This window comes from Petromyzon marinus, chromosome 8 (genome assembly GCF_048934315.1).
Source record: "Petromyzon marinus isolate PM22_M1 ecotype Great Lakes invasive population chromosome 8, UKy_Petmar_22M1.pri1.0, whole genome shotgun sequence".
Classification (NCBI taxonomy): Eukaryota; Metazoa; Chordata; class Hyperoartia; order Petromyzontiformes; family Petromyzontidae; genus Petromyzon; species Petromyzon marinus.
Window position 1 is genome coordinate 16,275,214 of NC_133674.1, and position 13,967 is coordinate 16,289,180.

The following is a 13,967-nucleotide window of genomic DNA, read 5'->3' on the forward strand; positions in this document are numbered from 1 at the left end:
TGCCCGCTAACAACACTTGCCCTAAAAGTCTGCTGAGGCTATACGGGGGATCTTTGTCTTTGTATTGCATGCGCGGAGCGGTGGCGCAGTCGATAGCGCACAGCGCAACGAACCCCCCTGGCTGAGTTCCTTTGATTTTGCGGACATGGCTAATCGTGAGTGTAGTGAAGAAGAGTGTAGTGAAGTAGAGTGTAGTGAAGTAGAGTGTAGTGAAGTAGAGTGTAGTAGAGTGTAGTGAAGTAGAGTGTAGTGAAGTAGAGTGTAGTAGAGTGTAGTGAAGTAGAGTCTAGTGAAGTAGAGTACAGTGAAGTAGAGTCTAGTGAAGTAGAGTGAAGTAGAGTGTAGTGAAGTAGAGTGTAGTGAAGTAGAGTGTAGTGAAATAGAGTGTAGTGAAGCAGAGTGTAGTGAAGTAGAGTGTAGTAGAGTGTAGTGAAGTAGAGTGTAGTGAAGTAGAGTGTAGTAGAGTGTAGTGAAGTAGAGTGTAGTAGAGTGTACTGAAGTAGAGTGTAGTGAAGTAGAGTGTAGTGAAGTAGAGTGTAGTGAAGTAGAGTGTAGTGAAGTAGAGTGTAGTGAAGTAGAGTGAAGTAGAGTGTAGTGAAGTAGAGTGTAGTGAAGTAGAGTGTAGTGAAGTAGAGTGAAGTAGAGTCTAGTGAAGTAGAGTCTAGTGAAGTAGAGTGTAGTGAAGTAGAGTGAAGTAGAGTGTAGTGAAGTAGAGTGTAGTGAAGTAGAGTGTAGTGAAGTACAGTGTAGTGAAGTAGAGTGAAGTAGAGTGAAGTAGAGTGTAGTGAAGTAAAGTATAGTGAAGTAGAGTATAGTGAAGTAGAGTGTAGTGAAGTAGAGTGAAGTAGAGTGTAGTGAAGTAGAGTGTAGTGAAGTAGAGTGTAGTGAAGTAGAGTGTAGTGAAGTAAAGTGTAGTGAAGTAGAGTGTAGTGAAGTAGAGTGAAGTAGAGTGTAGTGAAGTAGAGTGTAGTGAAGTAGAGTCTAGTGAAGTAGAGTGTAGTGAAGTAGAGTGTAGTGAAGTAGAGTGTAGTGAAGTAGAGTGAAGTAGAGTGTAGTGAAGTAGAGTGAAGTAGATTGTAGTAAAGTAGAGTGTAGTGAAGTAGAGTGTAGTGAAGTAGAGTGTAGTGAAGTAGAGTGAAGTAGAGTGTAGTAAAGTAGAGTGTAGTGAAGTATAGTGTAGTGAAGTAGAGTATAGTGAAGTAGAGTCTAGTGAAGTAGAGAGTAGTGTAGTAGAGTGAAGTAGAGTGTAGTGAAGTAGAGTGAAGTAGAGTCTAGTGAAGTAGAGTGAAGTAGCGAGTAGTGAAGTAGAGTGTAGTGAAGTAGAGTGTAGTGAAGTGAAGTAGAGCATAGTGAAGTAGAGTGAAGTAGAGTGTAGTGAAGTTAGGTGTAGTGAAGTATAGTGAAGTAGAGTGTAGTGAAGTAGAGTGAAGTAGAGTGTAGTGAAGTAGTGTAGTGAAGTAGAGTGTAGTGAAGTAGAGTGTAGTGAAGTAGAGTGTAGTGTAGTAGAGTGAAGTAGAGTACAGTGCAGTAGAGTGAAGTAGAGTGTAGTGAAGTAGAGTGAAGTAGAGTGTAGTGAAGTAGAGTGAAGTAGAGTCTAGTGAAGTAGAGAGAAGTAGAGTGTAGTGAAGTTAGGTGTAGTGAAGTATAATGAAGTAGAGTGTAGTGAAGTAGAGTGTAGAGAAGTAGAGTCTAGTGAAGTAGAGTGAAGTAGATTGAAGTAGAGTGTAGTGAAGTAGAGTGTAGTGAAGTAGAGTGTAGTGAAGTAGAGTGTAGTGAAGTAGAGTACAGTGAAGTAGAGTGTAGTAGAGTCTAGTGAAGTAGAGTACAGTGAAGTAGAGTCTAGTGAAGTAGAGTGAAGTAGAGTGCAGTTAAGTAGGGTGTAGTGAAGTAGAGTGTAGTGAAGTAGAGTGTAGTGAAGTAGAGTCTAGTGAAGTAGAGTCTAGTGAAGTAGAGTGTAGTGAAGTAAAGTCTAGTGAAGTAGAGTGAAGTAGAGTCTAGTGAAGTAGAGTCTAGTGAAGTAGAGTGAAGTAGAGTGTAGTTAAGTAGGGTGTAGTGAAGTAGAGTATAGTGAAGTAGAGTGAAGTAGAGTGTAGTGAAGTTAGGTGTAGTGAAGTATAGTGAAGTAGAGTGTAGTGAAGTAGAGTGAAGTAGAGTGTAGTGAAGTAGTGTAGTGAAGTAGAGTGTAGTGAAGTAGAGTGAAGTAGAGTGTAGTGAAGTAGAGTGAAGTAGAGTGTAGTGAAGTAGAGTATAGTGAAGTAGAGTGTAGTGAAGTAGAGTGTATTGAAGTAGAGTGTAGTGAAGTAGAGTGCAGTGTAGTAGAGTGAAGTAGAGTACAGTGCAGTAGAGTGAAGTAGAGTGTAGTGAAGTAGAGTGAAGTAGAGTGTAGTGACGTAGAGTGAAGTAGAGTGTAGTAGAGTGAAGTGAGGAGAGTCTAGTGAAGTAGAGAGAAGTAGAGTGTAGTGAAGTTAGGTGTAGTGAAGTATAGTGAAGTAGAGTGTAGTGAAGTAGAGTGTAGTGAAGTAGAGTCTAGTGAAGTAGAGTGAAGTAGAGTGAAGTAGAGTGTAGTGAAGTAGAGTGTAGTGAAGTAGAGTACAGTGAAGTAGAGTGTAGTAGAGTCTAGTGAAGTAGAGTACAGTGAAGTAGAGTCTAGTGAAGTAGAGTGAAGTAGAGTGTAGTTAAGTAGGGTGTAGTGAAGTAGAGTGTAGTGAAGTAGAGTGTAGTGAAGTAGAGTCTAGTGAAGTAGAGTCTAGTGAAGTAGAGTGTAGTGAAGTAGAGTCTAGTGAAGTAGAGTGAAGTAGAGTCTGGTGAAGTAGAGTCTGGTGAAGTAGAGTCTAGTGAAGTAGAGTGTAGTGAAGTAGAGTGTAGTGAAGTAGAGTGAAGTAGAGTATAGTGAAGTAGAGTGAAGTAGAGTGTAGTGAAGTAGAGTACAGTGAAGTAGAGTCTAGTGAAGTAGAGTGAAGTGAAGTAGAGTGTAGTGAAGTAGAGTCTAGTGAAGTAGAGTCTAGTGAAGTAGAGTGTAGTGAAGTAGAGTCTAGTGAAGTAGAGTGAAGTAGAGTCTAGTGAAGTAGAGTCTAGTGAAGTAGAGTGTAGTGAAGTAGAGTCTAGTGAAGTAGAGTGAAGTAGAGTCTAGTGAAGTAGAGTCTAGTAAAGTAGAGTGTAGTGAAGTAGAGTCTAGTGAAGTAGAGTGAAGTAGAGTCTAGTGAAGTAGAGTCTAGTGAAGTAGAGTTTAGTGAAGTAGAGTCTAGTGAAACACCCGCATGACCAACAAACTGCGTTTTGGGAAGCCTTTAACCTGCGATGGACTGACACACACGGGACGTAAATGATCATTACTACTGGATATCTGTGAAACAAAAACATTACTTCGTAGCTTATCGGACCTCCAGTGTTAATGAATATTCTGATTTTGATAATCACAGTAGTTGATCTATTCGCGAGGTTCTGTGCTACGCACCCGGCGACCTCAGTTCGATTCCCGGCAAAGGTTATGTCTTAATTTATTTCATGGGCGGTACAGATGTTACTTAACTGCACGGTGCAGAATCTTAGTTAAAGTCACCGTTACATAGGTCGAGATACAATGGCCAGCCATCAGTGACGACTGGTATCTGAACCAGTCGTGAAACTCCCCTAGGTAGATTCAGCATTAAATGAACACTTTGTGCGATGTGTAAACATCAGCCCTGTATATATGTGCAGTATGTATATAGTTAGTTGATGTGTATGGATGCGTTTTGGCATATGTACCTGCAGTATAGTAACGTAAATATGCCTTTCAATTTACATCTAATTAACACGATGCAATGTGCATGCGTACACACGAAAGCGGACCGTGTGTAGCGCTTGCATTTTTCCTATCTTTGTTTGGCAAAAACAAATTCGCGTGACGTGAACAAATGTTATGCAAGACAGTAAATTAATCGTCTTCAACATCCATGATCGATCCACTGCTGGATGAAGGCCCCACCCCTCCGTCTCCCCCCCCTCCCCGCCGAAGTCGTCTACACGTGGCACGTGTGTCAAGCTAATCGCCGTGTTCACAATGAACGCGTTTACTCGGTGCGATTACACACCACGCTGCGTTCATTGCATGCACATTGACTCAGCGTAGATACGCATGCCCGTAATAGTATGTATGTATATAGGCTGCGTGCTGTTGTTGTTGTTGGCGTAACTCCGTTACTGCTTGTTGAGTTTAGTTTGCTGTCCTTCCCCGCACTTCCGATGAGCACGGTTCGGCTAGGTACGGCGCAAAAGAAGTTCAACGTACACGCGCACTTACATAGATTAACGATATTTCTTTTGTTAAAGTCACACTTTAGGTACGCCGACTGAACGATCTGGTGACATCACCGCAGTGACTGCTCAATGCTGCATATGACACAGATGAGTTATGACACGGATGAGTTATTTGCTGCTGCTGCTGCTACTGCTGCGTTTGGCAGTGGTGCTCAATCACGATACACAACAACAACAATAACCGCGCGACGCATTCGTCAAAAACACCACTGCGCGCTCGTGTGTGTGTGTGTGCCCGTTACGGGAAAACAATATATAATAGGTGACGTTTCGGGCTATAGTCCTTCTTCACGGCACAGGCGTTATAGAGAGAGAGTGGGCAACTCTCTCCTGACGTGGGCATGGTAGAGCAAGACACACCGCGGCGACGTCACTGGAGTGCTACAACGACGAGTCCTGAACATTGTTAACTCTTTTTAAAATCTCCTCCTCCTTATTCTCATTCTTCTTCCTCTTATTCTTCTCATTAACGAAGTCGATCAAACTCGGGCAGCAGTCACAAGCACGTGGCCAGGTCGCGCAGCGGCTGCGAAGACAAGAGGCCGGTGTTGGAGGTACAAGTCCGTGTTGATCGAAAGTCGATGTGCAACGTGCCTCACCTCCCACCACCACCACCACCACGTGCCGGCAAGAGACGTCCACGTCTGTCGACAGAGCGAGCAGCGCAGCCGGCGGCGATCTTATTAACAACGCGCGGGATCTTGGCATTGGGTACAAAGCTAATTTATTTTAAAAATGCAAAAAAATCATCTAGGTTATGCGTTGTTATTTTTTATTTCGCTAGTTATTTTTCACCCCCAACCCACCCACCCACCACCCGAGAGAATGCCTCTTGAATCTCAAGACTCTCTTTCAGAAGGGGTCTGCATGCTATGTCATTTGACTAAACCCTTCTTGAGATGCGTTTACAATACACGTGGGCTTTAGTCTTTGTTTTATTACTCCTAATGTTATGATAATGATACAGTAATAAAAACAATCCACTGTTGGATCTTAGGACAACCTACCCCACTCCGTGTCGATCACGGGGATTGTCCGTAACCACCACGATGGTTAGGAGGCCGCTGATATTGGCCATGACTGGGAATTGAACTCAGGGTTACCGGGTTCATAGCGCAATGAATTGACCAATATTTCACCGCTCCAACATGATAATAACATATATACACAGTTTATTCAAGAAAGCCTCAATTAATCTTAAAGATACATTTTCAGTTTGGTCTCTGCGCGTATATGTTGCTGTTGTTTGCTTCCAAGATGTTGATCAGAATAACAAGTGCTTAATAATGTCTTCCTATGCCGTATCTGTCATGCGGGGGGGGGGGGGGGGTGTTGCTTGACCATACTTCACCACGCTGGTCCAGGCGTGTTGGTAAAGTTGGGCGGAATTGGGGGCAGCCAAGAACCGGTTTAGATACCACTCGCCACGCGATACAAGCCGGTGCTGGGAATTGAACTTAGGCGGCCAGGTTCTGAGGGCAGTGCGCTCCACCTGGCACCACCACCGCTCACCGGCACGTGAAATCTTAATTGCACAATAATGAGAGGAGCAAATAATGGGTTCTCTCAGCTGACGAATGTATCTATGTATGCATATATATACTCTATATAGTGTGTATATTTAGTGCTTCGTTTGAACCGGAAAGCTGTTTCAGGTATTCGTTTGGCACGCCACAGCCATCTCGCATTATTTTGCATCTAATGTTTTAGACACCTGTTCATATGATCACAGTAATATAGTGCGAATAATTATGAGAATCGTATTACTGTATTATGGATAGGCGTAACTTTCACTCCAGTGGTAGTGCCTTACAGCAATAATCCCTAACTCCAAGCCAGCCTAGCAACGTTCCGGAATAAACAATAAAAATAAAACATCGAGGAAGAAATTAAACTATGCGCATAATATATCCCGACATATATAATGAACTGCACGGTGTATAGACCCACGCACATATGTATACAATGTGTATGTATGCATCTCGGAAAACGGGCAGCCAAACGTGTGTGTATTAATTGAGAGCGGTGGTGCAGCGGTGAGTGCGCTGGGCTACGAACCCGGCGACCCGGGTTCGATTCCCACTCACGGCCAGCACCAGTGACATTATCTGTACCCGGTCTTGAGCCTCCCACTAGGTCGACTCAGCCTCAAATGACTACCTGGTGCGGTGTGTAAACATCGCCATTGGGGAGACAAAGGCGGCCGGACGTAATGCTGGCCACCTTAATAGGTACTCGCTAACACCACTTGCCCCAACAGTCTGTTGAAGGCTACACGGGGGATATTTGTCTTCCTTGCTGTTAATTGAGAAACTCGTCTCGCGAGAGCGTCGCGGGCGAATGTTCAGGGGGCTATTTCCGTCACCTCGCCCCAGCATTAATTTATAGTCGAGTCGCAATGCTGCAGGGCAATATATAAATAGTGCTGACAGTGTGGAGTCAAGTACTGCAATAAGTGTGAGTGTGTGTGCGCGTGTTTAATTGAGACGTAGACGCCTCGCCAGTACTGAATCACCTTTAATCGTCCGCCGTGCACACGCGCGCACAGACACATGTACAGGTCCCCCGTTCATCCTTCAACAGGATGGTGCGTGCAAGCGCTGCTAGCGGAGCGCCTTATTAAAGCCGGCAACGGCACACTGGGAGTGTGTGTGGGGGGGGGGGGGGGGGTGACCAGCATCGCACCCGGCTGTCTTTGTCTCTCCAGTTGCTGATTGTCTACACACCGTACTCCGGGTACTTGCTTTGAGGCCGAATCGGCCTAGGGGAGGCCCAGCACCGGTTGAAATTTCCTCCACTCTTATTGGTCGCGAGCGGGAATTGTACTCGGGGGGCGCCCGGTTCGTAGCGCAGTGCGCTAACCACTGCGCCACCGCTCCCCACACACACTCGCATGCACGCACGGTGTACGCGATTATACACTGCGCTCGCAACATCGAGCAGTGCCTTGTTGTCATTATCGTCATCATAATCGGCTTTACTAAATCCGCTGCTGGATGGGGGTTGTTTGACCATACTTCACCACGCTGGTCAATTGCTGTGTCGGTGAGGCAGAGGGCCCTCGACCCGGTTCAGATTCAATCACTTGCCAATGACGTTAGTCGTGGCCGGGTATCCAACTGATGTCTCAGAGTGTGCCGAGCTTTCATTCCCCTCCCATCGTGCAATTGCAATTGACCCGCCTCTACTGGACATCTGCGAAAAAGAGCTTTATAGCTCATCGGATTCCTCCAGTATAAATAAAGATTTTGATTCATTGATTATCCCCAATGTTTTGCATTTTCGTTGAAGTCCTCAATGGGGAACACGGCCGCTATGTATAACGAGTATCGCGGCTGAAGAAATCAACAACCTAATTGTATATTCGTCTCAAGTAACACGTATTCACACATCTAGGTCCCAGTTGAATACACAATTACCTAGATGTGTGAATTATCATTATAATTAATTAGTTAATGAAATCCAGTTATTACAGATTCCCCCACGGTAATGTTGATTCTCAGAGGTACAGCTAGGCGCTACTCTGCAAATGCAGCTGCTTGATAAATACATTGGCTATACCTTTTAAAATATAATAAAACTGATGCGAATAATTAATTTGATTATTTTAGGGTACAGTCAATAAATGCATGACATTAATTTAGATACTATACAATGTAATTATGTTACATGTACTGTCTACATATATAGTATAAAGTCGGGGTGGAGCGATGGCGGAGTGGTTAGCCCACTGCGCTATTAATCCGGAGACCAGAATTGCGATTTCCAGTCGCGGCTAACATCAGTGGCGAGTCATTACGTGAACCATTCTCCTGGCTCCTGCTATACCAACCCGGCACTGACCACAGCGTGGGGAGGAAGCCTTCATCCAGCGGTTGATTGACAAATGGCCGTGCTTGACAGACACCACACTAATACTTAACGAACGTGAAATATCCAATAAAAAAACTGGCTAAATATACCGATTCAGGAGAACCGAGATTCATAGATGAAGGAAGTAATAATGATTATCGTTAATGTTAGATTAATCGGGCACAGCTGTACAGGTAGGCAACCAGGTATGTGCATCCTTTAAAATAATTGTTTCCGTCTGTGGGGGGGGGGGGGGGGGGGGGAAGAGCTTTATAGCTCATCGGATTTCTCCGGTATAAATAATGGTTCTGATTATCATGCTATTGGGGGAGGGGGGGGGAATGATGGCCCAGTGGTTGGCTCTGTTGAACATTCCAAACTGAGTTGGATTCTTGTCCGCGATGGAGCCCCATCTCTTGGCTCAACCCGCACCCAACCAGTGCGTCAAAGTGTGGTAAGACAGCCCCAATAGCCGAAGCGACGCGTGGGAGGCCTTCGTCGTGCAAATACATTGACAAATGACGGTCAAATATTATTATTTTACAATTTCAAAAAATATATACACACACTATTACGGCGCTGTCATTACGCGTGCATTGTTAAACACGCATGCGTGTCGCGTACATTTAGCAATTGTAGGTGTCGGCTATTGCTTGCCCTATTCTCCGGAAGTATACGACGCTCTGGAAAATAAGACGCACCCCAAACTTGCATTTGGCGGTAATGCAATTACATAAGTCGAGACAGACACCGACAGCGCGCGCCTATCGGATCATAAGACGCACCCCCAGCGTTTGCTTTAAATCCAGGGGGGGGGGAGTGGGGAAAGGTGCGTCTAATAATCTAGAGGACACGGTAACAACACCAACACACTGCCGAGAGGGCAGTAAATCAGTTCAGCGCGCGGTCCGCGCAATGCACAATGATTCCTCGGCCACCTGGGTTCGATTCCAGGCCACGGAAGAGAATTATTTAAAAAAAACCTCGCCAATTACCAGTTCCATGACACCCACACACACACACCTATAACCACCCCGCACTGACCAGCGTGGTGAAGTATTGTCAATGAACCCACACGAACGACTCGACGTAGGGACGGAGGTCTTTCATCCAGCAGTGGATTGACAAAGAACTGCTGTGCATGATGATGATTGTTATCGTCATTAAATCATGGTCATATAATAATCATCATCATCATATACACGTGCCCCAACAACTCGTAGCCGAGTTCATTTACAACAGTGTCCACTTCTCACTGCCGATGGGGTCGCTGTAAAGTTTTCACACGAATCTCGGAATGGGTTTAAAAAATAATAATCAAATACTTAAAAAATATATTTTACCGAAACCCGAATTTCGTTGCGAAAGTCAGTATTCACTGTCTTGAACGATTTCACAATCAAGTGCACTGTACTAATGTTTACATGACATAGACATTGTTCATGCGGGGTACACTTTTGCAATCCTGTAATTGTAAAGTGTGTAAGACTTTTTAGGTCGCGCACTGCACTCGCAAACTGCAGGAGAGCCTTCCTACACAATCAGTCCAGGTGAAAATTAGTACATTGCTGTATAGTCTGCTGTGTACGGCTCTGCGTAATCAGCGTCAGTGTACGTGCGTACGTGATAGCACGTGCGTAATAGCGCTACAGACCCGGGCCACCCAAGTTCGATTCCCGCTCACGGCCGATACCGGTGACGACTATCTGAACCGCTCCTGGGCCTCACCCTCGGTCGACTCAGCCTAAAATGAGTCTCCTGGTACGGTGTGTTAACATCGCCACGAGGGAGACAAAGGCGGTCGGGCGTGGTGTGTGCTCGCTAAAGGCACTTTCCCCAAAAGTCCGTTACGGCTATATGGGGGGGGGGGGGGCTATTTGTCTCGTGTGTAATGAGTCAGTGTCAGTATGCACGTGCATCCGACTTTGTGCTCGTGCGCGCGCGTGAGTTGTACAACGTTCATATGACAGGCGTCCGTGCGCGCGTGCACACTCACACACATGTGCACGGGTATGCGCGTGGAAATGGAACACGCAGCCCGCGATCAGTTTCACCAACCACGCGTGACCGGTACAGACCGCGTGCGCTGAGTGCGTGAGCGTGAGCGACTTGCGTGCGCGTGAGCGAGTGTGTGAGTGCATGAGCGAGCGAGTGCGCGCGTGAGCACGTGCGTGAGCGAGTGAGTGCGCGCGTAAACACGTGCGTGAGCGAGCGAGTGCGCGCGTGAACACGTGCGTGAGCGAGTGAGTGCGTGAAAGAGCGAGCGCGCGCGCGCGTGCGTGAGTCCCAGCAAGGAACGAGTGTCGCGGCGGCCTCCTCCTCTTACCGCGAGTTGTCAAGAACACAGTTGGATGCAGTTCCTCCGCTCGCTGGCAGTCACAACGTCAGCAGCAGCAGTGGGGAAGGATGATGATGGTGGTGGTTGGTGGTAATTATATGGAGAATAATGATGATGCTGCTGATGATGATGATGTTGCAACAGCAGCCAAGGGGTGGGGGTGGACTCCAGGGCACGGAGAGGCTGTGGTTGGCGAGAAGGAGTCGACAGCCTGTGGTGTCGCGACTCGCTCCGAGCGTGTGCACTCCGTGAGCCGCCACGCCGCCTCTAAAGGGGAGCGCGGCGCGGGAGCTGACGTCAGTGCGCACGCACGCGCGCGCGCACTGACGCACGCGTGCGTGTGCACACTCGCGTGCTGACACACGCGCACGCATACACGCAGATACACGCGCACTGACACGCGCACACATACACACACACAGAGACAGACACGCGTACTGGGGAGCGGTAGTGTAGCGGTTAGCGCGCTGCGCTACAAACCTGGCGACCCGGGTTCGTTTCCCGCTCATGGCCAACATCAGTGACGATGATTTTAACCGGTCCTGGGCCTCCGCTAGGTCTACTCAGCCTCAAATGAGTACCTGGTGCGATGTGTAAACATCGCCACTGGGGAGACAAAGGCGGCCGGGCGTGGTGTTGGCACTTGCCCCTACAGTCTGTTAAGGCTATACCGGGGTATCTTTGTCTCACATACACATATACACTCAGACACACACACATACATACGGACAGATACACGCGTACTGACACGCACACACAGAGACAGACACGCGCACTGACACACATACACATATACACACAGACACACGCACACTGACACACGCACATACGGACAGAGACAAATGCATGCACAGACACTTACACTACTACACATGTACACGGACACACACGCACGAACGCACGCACATACGAACTTACGCACACGCAGAAGCACAAATAGACATGCATGTATGGACACACACACACACTCTCACTACACATGTAATTACATGTGCACATGTAATTACATGTGCACATGTAATTACAAAAACAGATAACCCCGTATCGCGTTGAAAAGTGCTGTTCGAGAGGGCGGGTGTCCAATACCACATCCGGCCGCCTTTGTCTCCCTCGTAGCGATGTTTACCACAAGGTAGTCGATCTAGGGGAGGCCCACGACCGGTTCAGATATTCGTCACTAGTTGTTGGTAGCGGGAATCTAACTCAGGTGGTCGGGTTCGCGACAGTACCACTCCCCACATAGCACACACGCTTACACAAGCATTGACACGTGCATGCACACAAAAATAAACTAATTACATGTACACATATATACACAGTACTTGCATAGACAAAGATCCCCCCCATGTGACATTCAACAGACTGTGTGTGTGTGCGTGTGTCAGTGTGCGTGTATCTGTCCGTATGTATGTGTGTGCGTGTGTCTGAGTGTATATGTGAGACAAAGATCCCCCGTATAGCCTTAACAGACTGTAGGGGCAAGTGACCAGCACTACCCGGGACCGGCTTTGTCTCCCCAGTGGCGATGTTCACCCAACGTACCAGGTCATCATTTAAGGCCGAGTCGACCTAGGGGATGCCCAGGAACCGGTTCACCGATATTGCCTTTGAATTAGATTCGGGTTTGTCGCGTAAGTGCCCTTAGCACTGCGCCACCGCTCTCCACACATGTAGTTACACGCAGTTACACACACACGCAGTTACACACACGCAGTTACACACACGCAGTTACACACAGCAGTTACACACAGTTACACACACACGCAGTTACACACACACGCAGTTACACACACACACGCAGTTACACACAGTTACACACACACGCAGTTACACACACACGCGTGCACTACGGCCCATGCACACACACACTGACACGCATAGACAAGAATTCCCCGTATAGCCCGAACAGACTGTTGGGGCAGGTGCTGTTAGCGAGTAGCACCTATGAAGGCCAGCACGGCACCACGCCCGGCCGCCTTTGTCTCCCCAGTGGCGATGTTTACTATACACCGCACCAGGTACTCATTTGAGGCTGAATAATCGTCAACGGTGTTGGCCGTGAGCAGGAATCGAACTCGTGTCGACACACGCAGTTACACACACGCAGTTACACACACACACACAGTTACACACGCAGTTACACACACGCAGTTACACACACACACAGTCACACACACATGCAGTTACACACACACGCGCAGTGCAGCGCTAACCGGTACACCACCGCTCCCCACTAACAAACGCGAATACACACACGGACATTTAGAACAAAAATCCCGAATCAATAATACATCACGCAAATCCACCCACTTTCACACATATACGTATTCACATAAACACGCTTACGATGCGTATATATTTATGCACATTTATACACATTCACACACACGTACACGTGGGCGTACGCACGCCCACGTGCACGCGCACACACACATTTACACACATTCTCACGCTGACAAATGCACATGTTAGCCTTCTACACATGTACACTCACGCGTATACTCTTACACAGAGACGTGCGACTACACGTGCATAACACACACGCGCACGGATTTATATTCGGAAACATTGGCACATTCAACCAAACGAACACTCTTACAATTACATATATACGTAAACTTACACAAATCACATTTCTCGAGTTAGACACAATGCAATATAAACAAATGTATTACACTTACATACGCTTGCACACTTAAATGCGCATACATACGTTCACACACGGACGCACGCATACATATCTGTCGTCATGAGCAGCCATGATTTATCCACTGCTCTGCTAAGGCCTCCCCAATCACATGGGCATACATTTGCCGTAAATGCCTAAACTTACATGTCATATTCATGGCATGTGCAGAAACACAATAATCACACTTTACACACATACACAGACTGCATCAACCCGCACGGTGACCAGCGTGGTGAAGTATGGTCAAACAACCCCTGTTGATCGACGCGGGGCGAGGAGGCCTTCATACAGCAGTGGATTAACCGAGGTCTGTGTGAATGGAGTTCACAAGAAGTCGCAAACTCTTTGGTTCTATTCGGTAAAGTCACGTAGGTAAAAATAAAATAACAAAAAATTACGACGTTTCGGCCACAACACAAGTGGCCTTCATCAGGTGAAGGTACTGGACTGTCCAGAGGACAGCGTTGGAGTGAAGACAGCAAGCCCAGGTCGCGTCTTTTTTGTTTTTATTTTATTTTTACCTACGTGACTTTACCGAATAGAACCAAAGAGTATGGATCCTTGCAGTCACGAAAGCTTAAAATCAAGAAGTCGCAAGCTCTTTTTTGTGGAAGAATCTCCGACGCCAGGGATCCCTGGGTTCGATCTTCTCGTGGAAGAATCTCCAACGCAGAACATCCCTGGGTTCGATCTTCTCGTGGAAGAATCTCCAACGCAGAACATCCCTGGGTTCGATCTTCTCGTGGAAGAATCTCCAACGCAGAACATCCCTGGGTTCGATCTTCTCGT

General features: G+C 46.9%; 1 protein-coding gene across 2 annotated transcripts in view; it reads right to left on the reverse strand.

Moving 5' to 3' along the window:
- Nucleotides 1–10,759, reverse strand: part of LOC116940295 (pituitary homeobox 2) — a 65,965-nt gene extending 55,206 nt beyond the window's left edge. Inside the window, exon 1 of one of the 2 annotated variants that reach the window (XM_032949916.2) lies at nucleotides 10,478–10,759. The gene's annotated coding sequence lies outside the window, so the exon portion shown is untranslated. Of the gene's footprint in view, nucleotides 1–4,898; nucleotides 5,001–10,477 lie in introns of those variants that run through there. The other variant, XM_076065704.1, reaches the window with a different exon arrangement.
- Nucleotides 10,760–13,967: the final 3,208 nt, after the last annotated feature.